Source organism: Ambystoma mexicanum, assembly GCF_040938575.1.
Source record: "Ambystoma mexicanum isolate Mex_15411 chromosome 12 unlocalized genomic scaffold, UKY_AmexF1_1 Mex_chr12_unloc.2, whole genome shotgun sequence".
Lineage (NCBI taxonomy): Eukaryota > Metazoa > Chordata > Amphibia > Caudata > Ambystomatidae > Ambystoma > Ambystoma mexicanum.
In genome coordinates this window covers 8,444,008-8,464,266 of record NW_027182323.1, presented here as the reverse complement: position 1 = coordinate 8,464,266, position 20,259 = coordinate 8,444,008, and the positions used below count along the sequence as shown (strand labels likewise).

Here is a 20,259-nt window from a genome sequence, read left to right as displayed (position 1 = left end):
AGTTTGTATTTAATTGGTTCTTCTTTTATGTGACTTCTTGTAACCAATCATACACTAAAGTCCAGTATAACATCGTCTGCCTTCCTTCGGCCTCTTTCTTTCGCTGATCCATAACTGCGTCCCAACCAGTTAACGCTGGAAACCTCCACCACGTCTCTTTTATTCCTCATGTACTTGACGTCTTGGGTTCTGTACCTGCCAATTCACAAACAGCACCAATGAAAAACTCCACTATAAACTGGGTGGGCAATCGCAAAAGAACATGTCAGAAATTAAATTCCAAACTTCCTTATAATCAGTAATTCCGATCACAGTCATTCCAGTCTATTTACGCAATTGATAGGGTGGGATAATCCTTTGCCTCAGTATCTTTAATAGAATCATGACTTTCTATTACAAATGTATTGAAAATCAGTATTCTATGTCAAGACGGGTAGGCTCGGATTATGCTTGTTCCAAGCTTACTCACTACCAACGTAGTCACCTGGCCGATTGGTCTAAAATAAAAGTTCTTAAAAGTCGACTTGTTGGACCAAACCCCTGCCTTCAAAATGTCCGCTAGGCATGCCCCCATTCTGAATGCTGTGGATGCCATGGCACCCCTAACCGAATGTGCTCCGAAATGACTTGTACCTACGCCAGCTTGGCTCATGCACCACTTCACCCATCTTGCCAAGGTAGCTGTCCAAACTGCCATAAAGGGTTTCCTTATCACAATTGTGATTCCACTGTGGACCTGAACTGTGTTGAGTTACTTTCATACAGCTTCAAACCACTGACTGGACATAATTTGGGCCCTTCTGGAAATGCTGCATAATCGACTGTCCTGATCCCTGTGTTAGTTCTCTTTGTTATATGAAAGGGAACGCCTGTCGGCGAAAACAATTTCCAGTCCACTTCCTGAGCCCTGATGTCCGAGACCCTTTTGCACGATATTAAGCAGAGCAGGGTAGTCAGATTAGCCCACAGAGCCTTCCTGGACAGACCGCCATTATCCGGCCAGGACTCAAACAATCTCAACACCCCACTAACGTCCCAAAGACGGTGATATCTCAGAGCCGGTGGTATCATACTTTTTATTCCTTTGAGTACTCTACACGCCAGTGGATGTTCGCCCAAGGGGTGACTTTCTACGTTTTCATGCCCTACCGAAATCGCTGAACGATATGTGTAAATAGTCCAGTATACTCTACCCTGAGCTGCCTGATTGACCAGGAATTTCACCACATCGACTACATCTGTTTGAACAGGATGTATTTCCCTCTCCATGCACCATTTACTCCACTTATCCCAAGCACCTCTGTAGGCCTTCTTGGTTTTGGGAGCCCAGGATTCTCTGATGAATTTCTAAGCATCTCCCGAAAGTCCTGGTTTTGCCCAAGATCCCCCGAAATCGCCCACGCCACCAGGGTCGGCCCTTCCTTGTCCCAGTACTATCAAAGGTAAAATGTGGGCAAATGAGTGGAGAGGTTCTACAATAGACCATAAAGCCAGAGGAGGATTAGGTTGGTCGAAGACAAGGAGATCACGAGAAACAGCTCTTTGTTCAAACACCTGGTCGAGAGAGAGGACTGTGAATCACCTCCGCCGGAACTAGAACCAGATCTGCAGCACCGGGAGCCTCGGGACAACCTTTGGGTCCCGCCCAGTGGAGGTGCAGCTCGAGGTGGACTGTTGGGTAACCCGCTAGGAGGTAGTGGCACCAGTGAAATGGGCACCAGACCCCAACAAGTAACAAGGAAGCCGCTGGGTCGAAGAGTGCTGATTCAGAGTTTTGAACATTTGTCCAGGGGTGGTGTTACGATCCCCTGTGCTTTTAAGCCCAAGGCCCCCTGTTGGGGGCGTGTTAAGTGTGACATTGGGTTAGTGAGAGGAGGACTGGCGAAAGGAAGCCAGTTCAATGTTAGCAGTTAAAAAGATAGTTGTTGCAATCTCCTCTCCGACTGTGCGTCCTTTTTGTACTACGCAGGTACAATGGTTCAGAATATATTATGAACTCAAATTACGTAAGATTTACATTCAACATTGTATAGCTTTGCAGTGGGCATTTAGTGTTTCAGCAGCTTGCTGGCTGGCGAGTCTGTTAATCGGCGGCTATTAAGCCCCATCTGTATCAACTGTTACTTCATTATGCCATTTTAATAGAAACATAGGCAATACAAGAAATCCGAAGACAGCAGTATACAGCTATATTTGCAGGCTGTATCTTAGTCACTTTCACTCTCAATTTTCTCTTAAAATGTTTCCCTTTTTCACTTACCAAATATAGAAAGGGCCAGGGATTTGTTTAGAGGTACATTTTACTGTATATTGCTTTGAGAAATAGATTTATAACACAGAAGGAACAACATTCTGTGATGAGATACAAAAATATGCTATTCATAGCGTACAAAGCCAGGAGCCTTCGATAGCTCAGTTGGTAGAGCGAGGACTGTAGTGGAAATTCAGATATCCTTAGGTCGCTGGTTCAAATCCGGCTCGAAGGACATTTTTTTTTTTGGTAGCATTTTAAGAATTACCAAATTCTTATACCAACAGAACAGGGTGCTTTACGTGGAGGGAGGGGTGCTGGGGTAGTAGAAGTACCGAGAGAATCAGAAGAGACATGATGTGTTTCCTGTGGACGTGGCAGCCATTTTGTATTATGTTTAGGGAGGTCGCCAGTAACTCGTGCAGAAATACAGCTGGGCTCCTATTGATAAAAAAAACCCTGTTCTCTGGAAATGAAGTACCCCCTATAAATACAAACACGTTATTTTGTATGCTTATTTCATGAAAAACATCGCAGATTAAACAGAAAGAACACGTTCCCAGCGCAGGCAGGCTGCCTGGGGTTTCAAAGGATGAGGCTCGGTCCCGCGTAAAAGAGTTAGCATTCTGCATTTATGTACTGGGAAAAGAGCGACTGAGAAAGAACCAAGCAATCCCAATGTTTGTTGTATTGTAATACATACCTTACAAGCCACGATTCCAGTGTGGGTGAAATGAGCAAAAAAGGAATGGGTTAAACACAGAGAGCTACGTTGCCTGGTTCCACGGATCATGCATTAATCCTTTATTCAGGAAGGCACTATTGTGCTTCGCGGATGTTGCTCGGAGGTGGAGGGCATGACTTGTGGCAATGAGGTCGCGGGTTGAACCCCCCGCATTTCTAAGTGGCTTTTTTTTTGTAATGTGAAAGTTTTCGTATTTAAAAAATCGCAGAAATACACAGCAGATCATCTATATATCCACCACAGCTTAATATCAAATATGTTATTGCAATTTTTATTAAATGTAGTCAGTGTTTGAAGGTGCATTGTTTTAAACACTTGATGTCAGAATAAGTATGCTTTTCTATCTTGTATTGTTTACAAATGTTAGACCGACAGGTGAATGTTTGGAGAGTAATGGGTGGATTGGGGGTTGGGGGGATAGAGTAATAGTAGAGTCATGGCAGGTAAGTGACAGGCTTGTAAACACTATGAAAACGCAGGACTGAAATACCACTATGTTTTTTGCGGGATGGCTTGAAATCTGCACAAATTACACAATAAATACAGATTTTCAATGCATTCGTAATAGAAAGACATGATTCTATTAAAGTCATGGAGGCGAAAGATTATGCTCAACTCTTTACTTCTCGAGCAGCAACAACTTTAAAAAACACAACCATTAAAAGAAACAGCTAAAACTACAAATCCCATGAATTTTAGCGATATATGAGTTTGTATTTAATTGGTTCTTCTTTTATGTGACTTCTTGTAACCAATCATACACTAAAGTCCAGTATAACATCGTCTGCCTTCCTTCGGCCTCTTTCTTTCGCTGATCCATAACTGCGTCCCAACCAGTTAACGCTGGAAACCTCCACCACGTCTCTTTTACTCCTCATGTACTTGACGTCTTGGGTTCTGTACCTGCCAATTCACAAACAGCACCAATGAAAAACTCCACTATAAACTGGGTGGGCAATCGCAAAAGAACATGTCAGAAATTAAATTCCAAACTTCCTTATAATCAGTAATTCCGATCACAGTCATTCCAGTCTATTTACGCAATTGATAGGGTGGGATAATCCTTTACCTCAGTATCTTTAATAGAATCATGACTTTCTATTACAAATGTATTGAAAATCAGTATTCTATGTTAAGACGGGTAGGCTCGGATTATGCTTGTTCCAAGCTTACTCACTACCAACGTAGTCACCTGGCCGATTGGTCTAAAATAAAAGTTCTTAAAAGTCGACTTGTTGGACCAAACCCCTGCCTTCAAAATGTCCGCTAGGCATGCCCCCATTCTGAATGCTGTGGATGCCATGGCACCCCTAACCGAATGTGCTCCGAAATGACTTGTACCTACGCCAGCTTGGCTCATGCACCACTTCACCCATCTTGCCAAGGTAGCTGTCCAAACTGCCATAAAGGGTTTCCTTATCACAATTGTGATTCCACTGTGGACCTGAACTGTGTTGAGTTACTTTCATACAGCTTCAAACCACTGACTGGACATAATTCGGGCCCTTCTGGAAATGCTGCATAATCGACTGTCCTGATCCCTGTGTTAGTTCTCTTTGTTATATGAAAGGGAACGCCTGTCGGCGAAAACAATTTCCAGTCCACTTCCTGAGCCCTGATGTCCGAGACCCTTTTGCACGATATTAAGCAGAGCAGGGTAGTCAGATTAGCCCACAGAGCCTTCCTGGACAGACCGCCATTATCCGGCCAGGACTCAAACAATCTCAACACCCCACTAACGTCCCAAAGACGGTGATATCTCAGAGCCGGTGGTATCATACTTTTTATTCCTTTGAGTACTCTACACGCCAGTGGATGTTCGCCCAAGGGGTGACTTTCTACGTTTTCATGCCCTACCGAAATCGCTGAACGATATGTGTAAATAGTCCAGTATACTCTACCCTGAGCTGCCTGATTGACCAGGAATTTCACCACATCGACTACATCTGTTTGAACAGGATGTATTTCCCTCTCCATGCACCATTTACTCCACTTATACCAAGCACCTCTGTAGGCCTTCTTGGTTTTGGGAGCCCAGGATTCTCTGATGAATTTCTAAGCCTCTCCCGAAAGTCCTGGTTTTGCCCAAGATCCCCCGAAATCGCCCACGCCACCAGGGTCGCCCCTTCCTTGTCCCAGTACTATCAAAGGTAAAATGTGGGCAAATGAGTGGAGAGGTTCTACAATAGACCATAAAGCCAGAGGAGGATTAGGTTGGTCGAAGACAAGGAGATCACGAGAAACAGCTCTTTGTTCAAACACCTGGTCGAGAGAGAGGACTGTGAATCACCTCCGCCGGAACTAGAACCAGATCTGCAGCACCGGGAGCCTCGGGACAACCTTTGGGTCCCGCCCAGTGGAGGTGCAGCTCGAGGTGGACTGTTGGGTAACCCGCTAGGAGGTAGTGGCACCAGTGAAATGGGCACCAGACCCCAACAAGTAACAAGGAAGCCGCTGGGTCGAAGAGTGCTGATTCAGAGTTTTGAACATTTGTCCAGGGGTGGTGTTACGATCCCCTGTGCTTTTAAGCCCAAGGCCCCCTGTTGGGGGCGTGTTAAGTGTGACATTGGGTTAGTGAGAGGAGGACTGGCGAAAGGAAGCCAGTTCAATGTTAGCAGTTAAAAAGATAGTTGTTGCAATCTCCTCTCCGACTGTGCGTCCTTTTTGTACTACGCAGGTACAATGGTTCAGAATATATTATGAACTCAAATTACGTAAGATTTACATTCAACATTGCATAGCTTTGCAGTGGGCATTTAGTGTTTCAGCAGCTTGCTGGCTGGCGAGTCTGTTAATCGGCGGCTATTAAGCCCCATCTGTATCAACTGTTACTTCATTATGCCATTTTAATAGAAACATAGGCAATACAAGAAATCCGAAGACAGCAGTATACAGCTATATTTGCAGGATGTATCTTAGTCACTTTCACTCTCAATTTTCTCTTAAAATGTTTCCCTTTTTCACTTACCAAATATAGAAAGGGCCAGGGATTTGTTTAGAGGTAAATTTTACTGTATATTGCTTTGAGAAATAGATTTATAAAACAGAAGGAACAACATTCTGTGATGAGATACAAAAATATGCTATTCATAGCGTACAAAGCCAGGAGCCTTTGATAGCTCAGTTGGTAGAGCGGAGGACTGTAGTGGAAATTTAGATATCCTTAGGTCGCTGGTTCAAATCCGGCTCGAAGGACATTTTTTTTTTTGGTAGCATTTTAAGAATTACCAAATTCTTATACCAACAGAACAGGGTGCTTTACGTGAAGGGAGGGGTGCTGGGGTAGTAGAAGTACCGAGAGAATCAGAAGAGACATGATGTGTTTCCTGTGGACGTGGCAGCCATTTTGTATTATGTGTAGGGAGGTCGCCAGTAACTCGTGCAGAAATACAGCTGGGCTCCTATTGATAAAAAAAACCCTGTTCTCTGGAAATGAAGTACCCCCTATAAATACAAACACGTTATTTTGTATGCTTATTTCATGAAAAACATCGCAGATTAAACAGAAAGAACACGTTCCCAGCGCAGGCAGGCTGCCTGGGGTTTCAAAGGATGAGGCTCGGTCCCGCGTAAAAGAGTTAGCATTCTGCATTTATGTACTGGGAAAAGAGCGACTGAGAAAGAACCAAGCAATCCCAATGTTTGTTGTATTGTAATACATACCTGTCAAGCCACGATTCCAGTGTGGGTGAAATGAGCAAAAAAGGAATGGGTTAAACACAGAGAGCTACGTAGCCTGGTTCCACGGATCATGCATTAATCCTTTATTCAGGAAGGCACTATTGTGCTTCGCGGATGTTGCTCGGAGGTGGAGGGCATGACTTGTGGCAATGAGGTCGCGGGTTGAACCCCCCGCATTTCTAAGTGGCTTTTTTTTTTGTAATGTGAAAGTTTTCGTATTTAAAAAATCGCAGAAATACACAGCAGATCATCTATATATCCACCACAGCTTAATATCAAATATGTTATTGCAATTTTTATTAAATGTAGTCATTGTTTGAAGGTGCATTGTTTTAAACACTTGATGTCAGAATAAGTATGCTTTTCTATCTTGTATTGTTTACAAATGTTAGACCGACAGGTGAATGTTTGGAGAGTAATGGGTGGATTGGGGGTTGGGGGGATAGAGTAATAGTGGAGTCATGGCAGGTAAGTGACAGGCTTGTAAACACTATGAAAACGCAGGACTGAAATACCACTATGTTTTTTGCGGGATGGCTTGAAATCTGCACAAATTACACAATAAATACAGATTTTCAATGCATTCGTAATAGAAAGACATGATTCTATTAAAGTCATGGAGGCGAAAGATTATGCTCAACTCTTTACTTCTCGAGCAGCCAACAACTTTAAAAAACACAACCATAAAAAGAAACAGCTAAAACTACAAATCCCATGAATTTTAGCGATATATGAGTTTGTATTTAATTGGTTCTTCTTTTATGTGACTTCTTGTAACCAATCATACACTAAAGTCCAGTATAACATCGTCTGCCTTCCTTCGGCCTCTTTCTTTCGCTGATCCATAACTGCGTCCCAACCAGTTAACGCTGGAAACCTCCACCACGTCTCTTTTACTCCTCATGTACTTGACGTCTTGGGTTCTGTACCTGCCAATTCACAAACAGCACCGATGAAAAACTCCACTATAAACTGGGTGGGCAATCGCAAAAGAACATGTCAGAAATTAAATTCCAAACTTCCTTATAATCAGTAATTCCGATCACAGTCATTCCAGTCTATTTACGCAATTGATAGGGTGGGATAATCCTTTGCCTCAGTATCTTTAATAGAATCATGACTTTCTATTACAAATGTATTGAAAATCAGTATTCTATGTCAAGACGGGTAGGCTCGGATTATGCTTGTTCCAAGCTTACTCACTACCAACGTAGTCACCTGGCCGATTGGTCTAAAATAAAAGTTCTTAAAAGTCGACTTGTTGGACCAAACCCCTGCCTTCAAAATGTCCGCTAGGCATGCCCCCATTCTGAATGCTGTGGATGCCATGGCACCCCTAACCGAATGTGCTCCGAAATGACTTGTACCTATGCCAGCTTGGCTCATGCACCACTTCACCCATCTTGCCAAGGTAGCTGTCCAAACTGCCATAAAGGGTTTCCTTATCACAATTGTGATTCCACTGTGGACCTGAACTGTGTTGAGTTACTTTCATACAGCTTCAAACCACTGACTGGACATAATTCGGGCCCTTCTGGAAATGCTGCATAATCGACTGTCCTGATCCCTGTGTTAGTTCTCTTTGTTATATGAAAGGGAACGCCTGTCGGCGAAAACAATTTCCAGTCCACTTCCTGAGCCCTGATGTCCGAGACCCTTTTGCACGATATTAAGCAGAGCAGGGTAGTCAGATTAGCCCACAGAGCCTTCCTGGACAGACCGCCATTATCCGGCCAGGACTCAAACAATCTCAACACCCCACTAACGTCCCAAAGACGGTGATATCTCAGAGCCGGTGGTATCATACTTTTTATTCCTTTGAGTACTCTACACGCCAGTGGATGTTCGCCCAAGGGGTGACTTTCTACGTTTTCATGCCCTACCGAAATCGCTGAACGATATGTGTAAATAGTCCAGTATACTCTACCCTGAGCTGCCTGATTGACCAGGAATTTCACCACATCGACTACATCTGTTTGAACAGGATGTATTTCCCTCTCCATGCACCATTTACTCCACTTATACCAAGCACCTCTGTAGGCCTTCTTGGTTTTGGGAGCCCAGGATTCTCTGATGAATTTCTAAGCCTCTCCCGAAAGTCCTGGTTTTGCCCAAGATCCCCCGAAATCGCCCACGCCACCAGGGTCGCCCCTTCCTTGTCCCAGTACTATCAAAGGTAAAATGTGGGCAAATGAGTGGAGAGGTTCTACAATAGACCATAAAGCCAGAGGAGGATTAGGTTGGTCGAAGACAAGGAGATCACGAGAAACAGCTCTTTGTTCAAACACCTGGTCGAGAGAGAGGACTGTGAATCACCTCCGCCGGAACTAGAACCAGATCTGCAGCACCGGGAGCCTCGGGACAACCTTTGGGTCCCGCCCAGTGGAGGTGCAGCTCGAGGTGGACTGTTGGGTAACCCGCTAGGAGGTAGTGGCACCAGTGAAATGGGCACCAGACCCCAACAAGTAACAAGGAAGCCGCTGGGTCGAAGAGTGCTGATTCAGAGTTTTGAACATTTGTCCAGGGGTGGTGTTACGATCCCCTGTGCTTTTAAGCCCAAGGCCCCCTGTTGGGGGCGTGTTAAGTGTGACATTGGGTTAGTGAGAGGAGGACTGGCGAAAGGAAGCCAGTTCAATGTTAGCAGTTAAAAAGATAGTTGTTGCAATCTCCTCTCCGACTGTGCGTCCTTTTTGTACTACGCAGGTACAATGGTTCAGAATATATTATGAACTCAAATTACGTAAGATTTACATTCAACATTGCATAGCTTTGCAGTGGGCATTTAGTGTTTCAGCAGCTTGCTGGCTGGCGAGTCTGTTAATCGGCGGCTATTAAGCCCCATCTGTATCAACTGTTACTTCATTATGCCATTTTAATAGAAACATAGGCAATACAAGAAATCCGAAGACAGCAGTATACAGCTATATTTGCAGGATGTATCTTAGTCACTTTCACTCTCAATTTTCTCTTAAAATGTTTCCCTTTTTCACTTACCAAATATAGAAAGGGCCAGGGATTTGTTTAGAGGTAAATTTTACTGTATATTGCTTTGAGAAATAGATTTATAAAACAGAAGGAACAACATTCTGTGATGAGATACAAAAATATGCTATTCATAGCGTACAAAGCCAGGAGCCTTTGATAGCTCAGTTGGTAGAGCGGAGGACTGTAGTGGAAATTTAGATATCCTTAGGTCGCTGGTTCAAATCCGGCTCGAAGGACATTTTTTTTTTTGGTAGCATTTTAAGAATTACCAAATTCTTATACCAACAGAACAGGGTGCTTTACGTGAAGGGAGGGGTGCTGGGGTAGTAGAAGTACCGAGAGAATCAGAAGAGACATGATGTGTTTCCTGTGGACGTGGCAGCCATTTTGTATTATGTGTAGGGAGGTCGCCAGTAACTCGTGCAGAAATACAGCTGGGCTCCTATTGATAAAAAAAACCCTGTTCTCTGGAAATGAAGTACCCCCTATAAATACAAACACGTTATTTTGTATGCTTATTTCATGAAAAACATCGCAGATTAAACAGAAAGAACACGTTCCCAGCGCAGGCAGGCTGCCTGGGGTTTCAAAGGATGAGGCTCGGTCCCGCGTAAAAGAGTTAGCATTCTGCATTTATGTACTGGGAAAAGAGCGACTGAGAAAGAACCAAGCAATCCCAATGTTTGTTGTATTGTAATACATACCTGTCAAGCCACGATTCCAGTGTGGGTGAAATGAGCAAAAAAGGAATGGGTTAAACACAGAGAGCTACGTAGCCTGGTTCCACGGATCATGCATTAATCCTTTATTCAGGAAGGCACTATTGTGCTTCGCGGATGTTGCTCGGAGGTGGAGGGCATGACTTGTGGCAATGAGGTCGCGGGTTGAACCCCCCGCATTTCTAAGTGGCTTTTTTTTTTGTAATGTGAAAGTTTTCGTATTTAAAAAATCGCAGAAATACACAGCAGATCATCTATATATCCACCACAGCTTAATATCAAATATGTTATTGCAATTTTTATTAAATGTAGTCATTGTTTGAAGGTGCATTGTTTTAAACACTTGATGTCAGAATAAGTATGCTTTTCTATCTTGTATTGTTTACAAATGTTAGACCGACAGGTGAATGTTTGGAGAGTAATGGGTGGATTGGGGGTTGGGGGGATAGAGTAATAGTGGAGTCATGGCAGGTAAGTGACAGGCTTGTAAACACTATGAAAACGCAGGACTGAAATACCACTATGTTTTTTGCGGGATGGCTTGAAATCTGCACAAATTACACAATAAATACAGATTTTCAATGCATTCGTAATAGAAAGACATGATTCTATTAAAGTCATGGAGGCGAAAGATTATGCTCAACTCTTTACTTCTCGAGCAGCCAACAACTTTAAAAAACACAACCATAAAAAGAAACAGCTAAAACTACAAATCCCATGAATTTTAGCGATATATGAGTTTGTATTTAATTGGTTCTTCTTTTATGTGACTTCTTGTAACCAATCATACACTAAAGTCCAGTATAACATCGTCTGCCTTCCTTCGGCCTCTTTCTTTCGCTGATCCATAACTGCGTCCCAACCAGTTAACGCTGGAAACCTCCACCACGTCTCTTTTACTCCTCATGTACTTGACGTCTTGGGTTCTGTACCTGCCAATTCACAAACAGCACCGATGAAAAACTCCACTATAAACTGGGTGGGCAATCGCAAAAGAACATGTCAGAAATTAAATTCCAAACTTCCTTATAATCAGTAATTCCGATCACAGTCATTCCAGTCTATTTACGCAATTGATAGGGTGGGATAATCCTTTGCCTCAGTATCTTTAATAGAATCATGACTTTCTATTACAAATGTATTGAAAATCAGTATTCTATGTCAAGACGGGTAGGCTCGGATTATGCTTGTTCCAAGCTTACTCACTACCAACGTAGTCACCTGGCCGATTGGTCTAAAATAAAAGTTCTTAAAAGTCGACTTGTTGGACCAAACCCCTGCCTTCAAAATGTCCGCTAGGCATGCCCCCATTCTGAATGCTGTGGATGCCATGGCACCCCTAACCGAATGTGCTCCGAAATGACTTGTACCTATGCCAGCTTGGCTCATGCACCACTTCACCCATCTTGCCAAGGTAGCTGTCCAAACTGCCATAAAGGGTTTCCTTATCACAATTGTGATTCCACTGTGGACCTGAACTGTGTTGAGTTACTTTCATACAGCTTCAAACCACTGACTGGACATAATTCGGGCCCTTCTGGAAATGCTGCATAATCGACTGTCCTGATCCCTGTGTTAGTTCTCTTTGTTATATGAAAGGGAACGCCTGTCGGCGAAAACAATTTCCAGTCCACTTCCTGAGCCCTGATGTCCGAGACCCTTTTGCACGATATTAAGCAGAGCAGGGTAGTCAGATTAGCCCACAGAGCCTTCCTGGACAGACCGCCATTATCCGGCCAGGACTCAAACAATCTCAACACCCCACTAACGTCCCAAAGACGGTGATATCTCAGAGCCGGTGGTATCATACTTTTTATTCCTTTGAGTACTCTACACGCCAGTGGATGTTCGCCCAAGGGGTGACTTTCTACGTTTTCATGCCCTACCGAAATCGCTGAACGATATGTGTAAATAGTCCAGTATACTCTACCCTGAGCTGCCTGATTGACCAGGAATTTCACCACATCGACTACATCTGTTTGAACAGGATGTATTTCCCTCTCCATGCACCATTTACTCCACTTATCCCAAGCACCTCTGTAGGCCTTCTTGGTTTTGGGAGCCCAGGATTCTCTGATGAATTTCTAAGCCTCTCCCGAAAGTCCTGGTTTTGCCCAAGATCCCCCGAAATCGCCCACGCCACCAGGGTCGCCCCTTCCTTGTCCCAGTACTATCAAAGGTAAAATGTGGGCAAATGAGTGGAGAGGTTCTACAATAGACCATAAAGCCAGAGGAGGATTAGGTTGGTCGAAGACAAGGAGATCACGAGAAACAGCTCTTTGTTCAAACACCTGGTCGAGAGAGAGGACTGTGAATCACCTCCGCCGGAACTAGAACCAGATCTGCAGCACCGGGAGCCTCGGGACAACCTTTGGGTCCCGCCCAGTGGAGGTGCAGCTCGAGGTGGACTGTTGGGTAACCCGCTAGGAGGTAGTGGCACCAGTGAAATGGGCACCAGACCCCAACAAGTAACAAGGAAGCCGCTGGGTCGAAGAGTGCTGATTCAGAGTTTTGAACATTTGTCCAGGGGTGGTGTTACGATCCCCTGTGCTTTTAAGCCCAAGGCCCCCTGTTGGGGGCGTGTTAAGTGTGACATTGGGTTAGTGAGAGGAGGACTGGCGAAAGGAAGCCAGTTCAATGTTAGCAGTTAAAAAGATAGTTGTTGCAATCTCCTCTCCGACTGTGCGTCCTTTTTGTACTACGCAGGTACAATGGTTCAGAATATATTATGAACTCAAATTACGTAAGATTTACATTCAACATTGTATAGCTTTGCAGTGGGCATTTAGTGTTTCAGCAGCTTGCTGGCTGGCGAGTCTGTTAATCGGCGGCTATTAAGCCCCATCTGTATCAACTGTTACTTCATTATGCCATTTTAATAGAAACATAGGAAATACAAGAAATCCGAAGACAGCAGTATACAGCTATATTTGCAGGATGTATCTTAGTCACTTTCACTCTCAATTTTCTCTTAAAATGTTTCCCTTTTTCACTTACCAAATATAGAAAGGGCCAGGGATTTGTTTAGAGGTACATTTTACTGTATATTGCTTTGAGAAATAGATTTATAAAACAGGAGGAACAACATTCTGTGATGAGATACAAAAATATGCTATTCATAGCGTACAAAGCCAGGATCCTTCGATAGCTCAGTTGGTAGAGCGGAGGACTGTAGTGGAAATTCAGATATCCTTAGGTCGCTGGTTCAAATCCGGCTCGAAGGACATTTTTTTTTTGGTAGCATTTTAAGAATTACCAAATTCTTATACCAACAGAACAGGGTGCTTTACGTGGAGGGGGGGGTGCTGGGGTAGTAGAAGTACCGAGAGAATCAGAAGAGACATGATGTGTTTCCTGTGGACGTGGCAGCAATTTTGTATTATGTGTAGGGAGGTCGCCAGTAACTCGTGCAGAAATACAGCTGGGCTCCTATTGATAAAAAAACCCCTGTTCTCTGGAAATGAAGTACCCCCTATAAATACAAACATGTTATTTTGTATGCTTATTTCATGAAAAACATCGCAGATTAAACAGAAAGAACACGATCCCAGCGCAGGCCGGCTGCCTGGGGTTTCAAAGGATGAGGCTCGGTCCCGCGTAAAAGAGTTAGCATTCTGCATTTATGTACTGGGAAAAGAGCGACTGAGAAAGAACCAAGCAATCCCAATGTTTGTTGTATTGTAATACATACCTTACAAGCCATGATTCCAGTGTGGGTGAAATGAGCAAAAAAGGAATGGGTTAAACACAGAGAGCTACGTAGCCTGGTTCCACGGATCATGCATTAATCCTTTATTCAGGAAGGCACTATTGTGCTTCGCGGATGTTGCTCGGAGGTGGAGGGCATGATTTGTGGCAATGAGGTCGCGGGTTGAACCCCCCGCATTTCTAAGTGGCTTTTTTTTTGTAATGTGAAAGTTTTCGTATTTAAAAAATCGCAGAAATACACAGCAGATCATCTATATATCCACCACAGCTTAATATCAAATATGTTATTGCAATTTTTATTAAATGTAGTCAGTGTTTGAAGGTGCATTGTTTTAAACACTTGATGTCAGAATAAGTATGCTTTTCTATCTTGTATTGTTTACAAATGTTAGACCGACAGGTGAATGTTTGGAGAGTAATGGGTGGATTGGGGGTTGGGGGGATAGAGTAATAGTGGAGTCATGGCAGGTAAGTGACAGGCTTGTAAACACTATGAAAACGCAGGACTGAAATACCACTATGTTTTTTGCGGGATGGCTTGAAATCTGCACAAATTACACAATAAATACAGATTTTCAATGCATTCGTAATAGAAAGACATGATTCTATTAAAGTCATGGAGGCGAAAGATTATGCTCAACTCTTTACTTCTCGAGCAGCCAACAACTTTAAAAAACACAACCATAAAAAGAAACAGCTAAAACTACAAATCCCATGAATTTTAGCGATATATTAGTTTGTATTTAATTGGTTCTTCTTTTATGTGACTTCTTGTAACCAATCATACACTAAAGTCCAGTATAACATCGTCTGCCTTCCTTCGGCCTCTTTCTTTCGCTGATCCATAACTGCGTCCCAACCAGTTAACGCTGGAAACCTCCACCACGTCTCTTTTACTCCTCATGTACTTGACGTCTTGGGTTCTGTACCTGCCAATTCACAAACAGCACCAATGAAAAACTCCACTATAAACTGGGTGGGCAATCGCAAAAGAACATGTCAGAAATTAAATTCCAAACTTCCTTATAATCAGTAATTCTGATCACAGTCATTCCAGTCTATTTACGCAATTGATAGGGTGGGATAATCCTTTGCCTCAGTATCTTTAATAGAATCATGACTTTCTATTACAAATGTATTGAAAATCAGTATTCTATGTCAAGACGGGTAGGCTCGGATTATGCTTGTTCCAAGCTTACTCACTACCAACGTAGTCACCTGGCCGATTGGTCTAAAATAAAAGTTCTTAAAAGTCGACTTGTTGGACCAAACCCCTGCCTTCAAAATGTCCGCTAGGCATGCCCCCATTCTGAATGCTGTGGATGCCATGGCACCCCTAACCGAATGTGCTCCGAAATGACTTGTACCTACGCCAGCTTGGCTCATGCACCACTTCACCCATCTTGCCAAGGTAGCTGTCCAAACTGCCATAAAGGGTTTCCTTATCACAATTGTGATTCCACTGTGGACCTGAACTGTGTTGAGTTACTTTCATACAGCTTCAAACCACTGACTGGACATAATTTGGGCCCTTCTGGAAATGCTGCATAATCGACTGTCCTGATCCCTGTGTTAGTTCTCTTTGTTATATGAAAGGGAACGCCTGTCGGCGAAAACAATTTCCAGTCCACTTCCTGAGCCCTGATGTCCGAGACCCTTTTGCACGATATTAAGCAGAGCAGGGTAGTCAGATTAGCCCACAGAGCCTTCCTGGACAGACCGCCATTATCCGGCCAGGACTCAAACAATCTCAACACCCCACTAACGTCCCAAAGACGGTGATATCTCAGAGCCGGTGGTATCATACTTTTTATTCCTTTGAGTACTCTACACGCCAGTGGATGTTCGCCCAAGGGGTGACTTTCTACGTTTTCATGCCCTACCGAAATCGCTGAACGATATGTGTAAATAGTCCAGTATACTCTACCCTGAGCTGCCTGATTGACCAGGAATTTCACCACATCGACTACATCTGTTTGAACAGGATGTATTTCCCTCTCCATGCACCATTTACTCCACTTATCCCAAGCACCTCTGTAGGCCTTCTTGGTTTTGGGAGCCCAGGATTCTCTGATGAATTTCTAAGCCTCTCCCGAAAGTCCTGGTTTTGCCCAAGATCCCCCGAAATCGCCCACGCCACCAGGGTCGCCCCTTCCTTGTCCCAGTACTATCAAAGGTAAAATGTGGGCAAATGAGTGGAGAGGTTCTACAATAGACCATAAAGCCAGAGGAGGATTAGGTTGGTCGAAGACAAGGAGATCACGAGAAACAGCTCTTTGTTCAAACACCTGGTCGAGAGAGAGGACTGTGAATCACCTCCGCCGGAACTAGAACCAGATCTGCAGCACCGGGAGCCTCGGGACAACCTTTGGGTCCCGCCCAGTGGAGGTGCAGCTCGAGGTGGACTGTTGGGTAACCCGCTAGGAGGTAGTGGCACCAGTGAAATGGGCACCAGACCCCAACAAGTAACAAGGAAGCCGCTGGGTCGAAGAGTGCTGATTCAGAGTTTTGAACATTTGTCCAGGGGTGGTGTTACGATCCCCTGTGCTTTTAAGCCCAAGGCCCCCTGTTGGGGGCGTGTTAAGTGTGACATTGGGTTAGTGAGAGGAGGACTGGCGAAAGGAAGCCAGTTCAATGTTAGCAGTTAAAAAGATAGTTGTTGCAATCTCCTCTCCGACTGTGCGTCCTTTTTGTACTACGCAGGTACAATGGTTCAGAATATATTATGAACTCAAATTACGTAAGATTTACATTCAACATTGTATAGCTTTGCAGTGGGCATTTAGTGTTTCAGCAGCTTGCTGGCTGGCGAGTCTGTTAATCGGCGGCTATTAAGCCCCATCTGTATCAACTGTTACTTCATTATGCCATTTTAATAGAAACATAGGAAATACAAGAAATCCGAAGACAGCAGTATACAGCTATATTTGCAGGATGTATCTTAGTCACTTTCACTCTCAATTTTCTCTTAAAATGTTTCCCTTTTTCACTTACCAAATATAGAAAGGGCCAGGGATTTGTTTAGAGGTACATTTTACTGTATATTGCTTTGAGAAATAGATTTATAAAACAGAAGGAACAACATTCTGTGATGAGATACAAAAATATGCTATTCATAGCGTACAAAGCCAGGATCCTTCGATAGCTCAGTTGGTAGAGCCGAGGACTGTAGTGGAAATTCAGATATCCTTAGGTCGCTGGTTCAAATCCGGCTCGAAGGACATTTTTTTTTTGGTAGCATTTTAAGAATTACCAAATTCTTATACCAACAGAACAGGGTGCTTTACGTGGAGGGAGGGGTGCTGGGGTAGTAGAAGTACCGAGAGAATCAGAAGAGACATGATGTGTTTCCTGTGGACGTGGCAGCAATTTTGTATTATGTGTAGGGAGGTCGCCAGTAACTCGTGCAGAAATACAGCTGGGCTCCTATTGATAAAAAAACCCCTGTTCTCTGGAAATGAAGTACCCCCTATAAATACAAACATGTTATTTTGTATGCTTATTTCATGAAAAACATCGCAGATTAAACAGAAAGAACACGTTCCCAGCGCAGGCCGGCTGCCTGGGGTTTCAAAGGATGAGGCTCGGTCCCGCGTAAAAGAGTTAGCATTCTGCATTTATGTACTGGGAAAAGAGCGACTGAGAAAGAACCAAGCAATCCCAATGTTTGTTGTATTGTAATACATACCTTACAAGCCATGATTCCAGTGTGGGTGAAATGAGCAAAAAAGGAATGGGTTAAACACAGAGAGCTACGTAGCCTGGTTCCACGGATCATGCATTAATCCTTTATTCAGGAAGGCACTATTGTGCTTCGCGGATGTTGCTCGGAGGTGGAGGGCATGATTTGTGGCAATGAGGTCGCGGGTTGAACCCCCCGCATTTCTAAGTGGCTTTTTTTTTGTAATGTGAAAGTTTTCGTATTTAAAAAATCGCAGAAATACACAGCAGATCATCTATATATCCACCACAGCTTAATATCAAATATGTTATTGCAATTTTTATTAAATGTAGTCAGTGTTTGAAGGTGCATTGTTTTAAACACTTGATGTCAGAATAAGTATGCTTTTCTATCTTGTATTGTTTACAAATGTTAGACCGACAGGTGAATGTTTGGAGAGTAATGGGTGGATTGGGGGTTGGGGGGATAGAGTAATAGTGGAGTCATGGCAGGTAAGTGACAGGCTTGTAAACACTATGAAAACGCAGGACTGAAATACCACTATGTTTTTTGCGGGATGGCTTGAAATCTGCACAAATTACACAATAAATACAGATTTTCAATGCATTCGTAATAGAAAGACATGATTCTATTAAAGTCATGGAGGCGAAAGATTATGCTCAACTCTTTACTTCTCGAGCAGCCAACAACTTTAAAAAACACAACCATAAAAAGAAACAGCTAAAACTACAAATCCCATGAATTTTAGCGATATATGAGTTTGTATTTAATTGGTTCTTCTTTTATGTGACTTCTTGTAACCAATCATACACTAAAGTCCAGTATAACATTGTCTGCCTTCCTTCGGCCTCTTTCTTTCGCTGATCCATAACTGCGTCCCAACCAGTTAACGCTGGAAACCTCCACCACGTCTCTTTTACTCCTCATGTACTTGACGTCTTGGGTTCTGTACCTGCCAATTCACAAACAGCACCAATGAAAAACTCCACTATAAACTGGGTGGGCAATCGCAAAAGAACATGTCAGAAATTAAATTCCAAACTTCCTTATAATCAGTAATTCTGATCACAGTCATTCCAGTCTATTTACGCAATTGATAGGGTGGGATAATCCTTTGCCTCAGTATCTTTAATAGAATCATGACTTTCTATTACAAATGTATTGAAAATCAGTATTCTATGTCAAGACGGGTAGGCTCGGATTATGCTTGTTCCAAGCTTACTCACTACCAACGTAGTCACCTGGCCGATTGGTCTAAAATAAAAGTTCTTAAAAGTCGACTTGTTGGACCAAACCCCTGCCTTCAAAATGTCCGCTAGGCATGCCCCCATTCTGAATGCTGTGGATGCCATGGCACCCCTAACCGAATGTGCTCCGAAATGACTTGTACCTACGCCAGCTTGGCTCATGCACCACTTCACCCATCTTGCCAAGGTAGCTGTCCAAACTGCCATAAAGGGTTTCCTTATCACAATTGTGATTCCACTGTGGACCTGAACTGTGTTGAGTTACTTTCATACAGCTTCAAACCACTGACTGGACATAATTTGGGCCCTTCTGGAAATGCTGCATAATCGACTGTCCTGATCCCTGTGTTAGTTCTCTTTGTTATATGAAAGGGAACGCCTGTCGGCGAAAACAATTTCCAGTCCACTTCCTGAGCCCTGATGTCCGAGACCCTTTTGCACGATATTAAGCAGAGCAGGGTAGTCAGATTAGCCCACAGAGCCTTCCTGGACAGACCGCCATTATCCGGCCAGGACTCAAACAATCTCAACACCCCACTAACGTCCCAAAGACGGTGATATCTCAGAGCCGGTGGTATCATACTTTTTATTCCTTTGAGTACTCTACACGCCAGTGGATGTTCGCCCAAGGGGTGACTTTCTACGTTTTCATGCCCTACCGAAATCGCTGAACGATATGTGTAAATAGTCCAGTATACTCTACCCTGAGCTGCCTGATTGACCAGGAATTTCACCACATCGACTACATCTGTTTGAACAGGATGTATTTCCCTCTCCATGCACCATTTACTCCACTTATCCCAAGCACCTCTGTAGGCCTTCTTGGTTTTGGGAGCCCAGGATTCTCTGATGAATTTCTAAGCCTCTCCCGAAAGTCCTGGTTTTGCCCAAGATCCCCCGAAATCGCCCACGCCACCAGGGTCGCCCCTTCCTTGTCCCAGTACTATCAAAGGTAAAATGTGGGCAAATGAGTGGAGAGGTTCTACAATAGACCATAAAGCCAGAGGAGGATTAGGTTGGTCGAAGACAAGGAGATCACGAGAAACAGCTCTTTGTTCAAACACCTGGTCGAGAGAGAGGACTGTGAATCACCTCCGCCGGAACTAGAACCAGATCTGCAGCACCGGGAGCCTCGGGACAACCTTTGGGTCCCGCCCAGTGGAGGTGCAGCTCGAGGTGGACTGTTGGGTAACCCGCTAGGAGGTAGTGGCACCAGTGAAATGGGCACCAGACCCCAACAA

At 43.8% G+C, this 20,259-nt stretch overlaps 3 non-coding genes across 3 annotated transcripts; all 3 read left to right on the top strand.

The window, feature by feature from the left end:
* The first annotated feature begins 6,105 nt into the window (after positions 1-6,105).
* TRNAY-GUA (transfer RNA tyrosine (anticodon GUA)) lies at positions 6,106-6,191 on the top strand. The gene is given in 2 exon segments: positions 6,106-6,142; positions 6,156-6,191. It is a non-coding gene; the product is annotated as a tRNA-Tyr (tRNA).
* A 3,621-nt stretch (positions 6,192-9,812) lies between these two features.
* On the top strand, positions 9,813-9,898 carry TRNAY-GUA (transfer RNA tyrosine (anticodon GUA)). Its single transcript is given in 2 exon segments — positions 9,813-9,849; positions 9,863-9,898. It is a non-coding gene; the product is annotated as a tRNA-Tyr (tRNA).
* A 3,621-nt stretch (positions 9,899-13,519) lies between these two features.
* TRNAY-GUA (transfer RNA tyrosine (anticodon GUA)) lies at positions 13,520-13,605 on the top strand. Its single transcript is given in 2 exon segments — positions 13,520-13,556; positions 13,570-13,605. It is a non-coding gene; the product is annotated as a tRNA-Tyr (tRNA).
* The last annotated feature ends 6,654 nt before the right edge of the window (positions 13,606-20,259 follow it).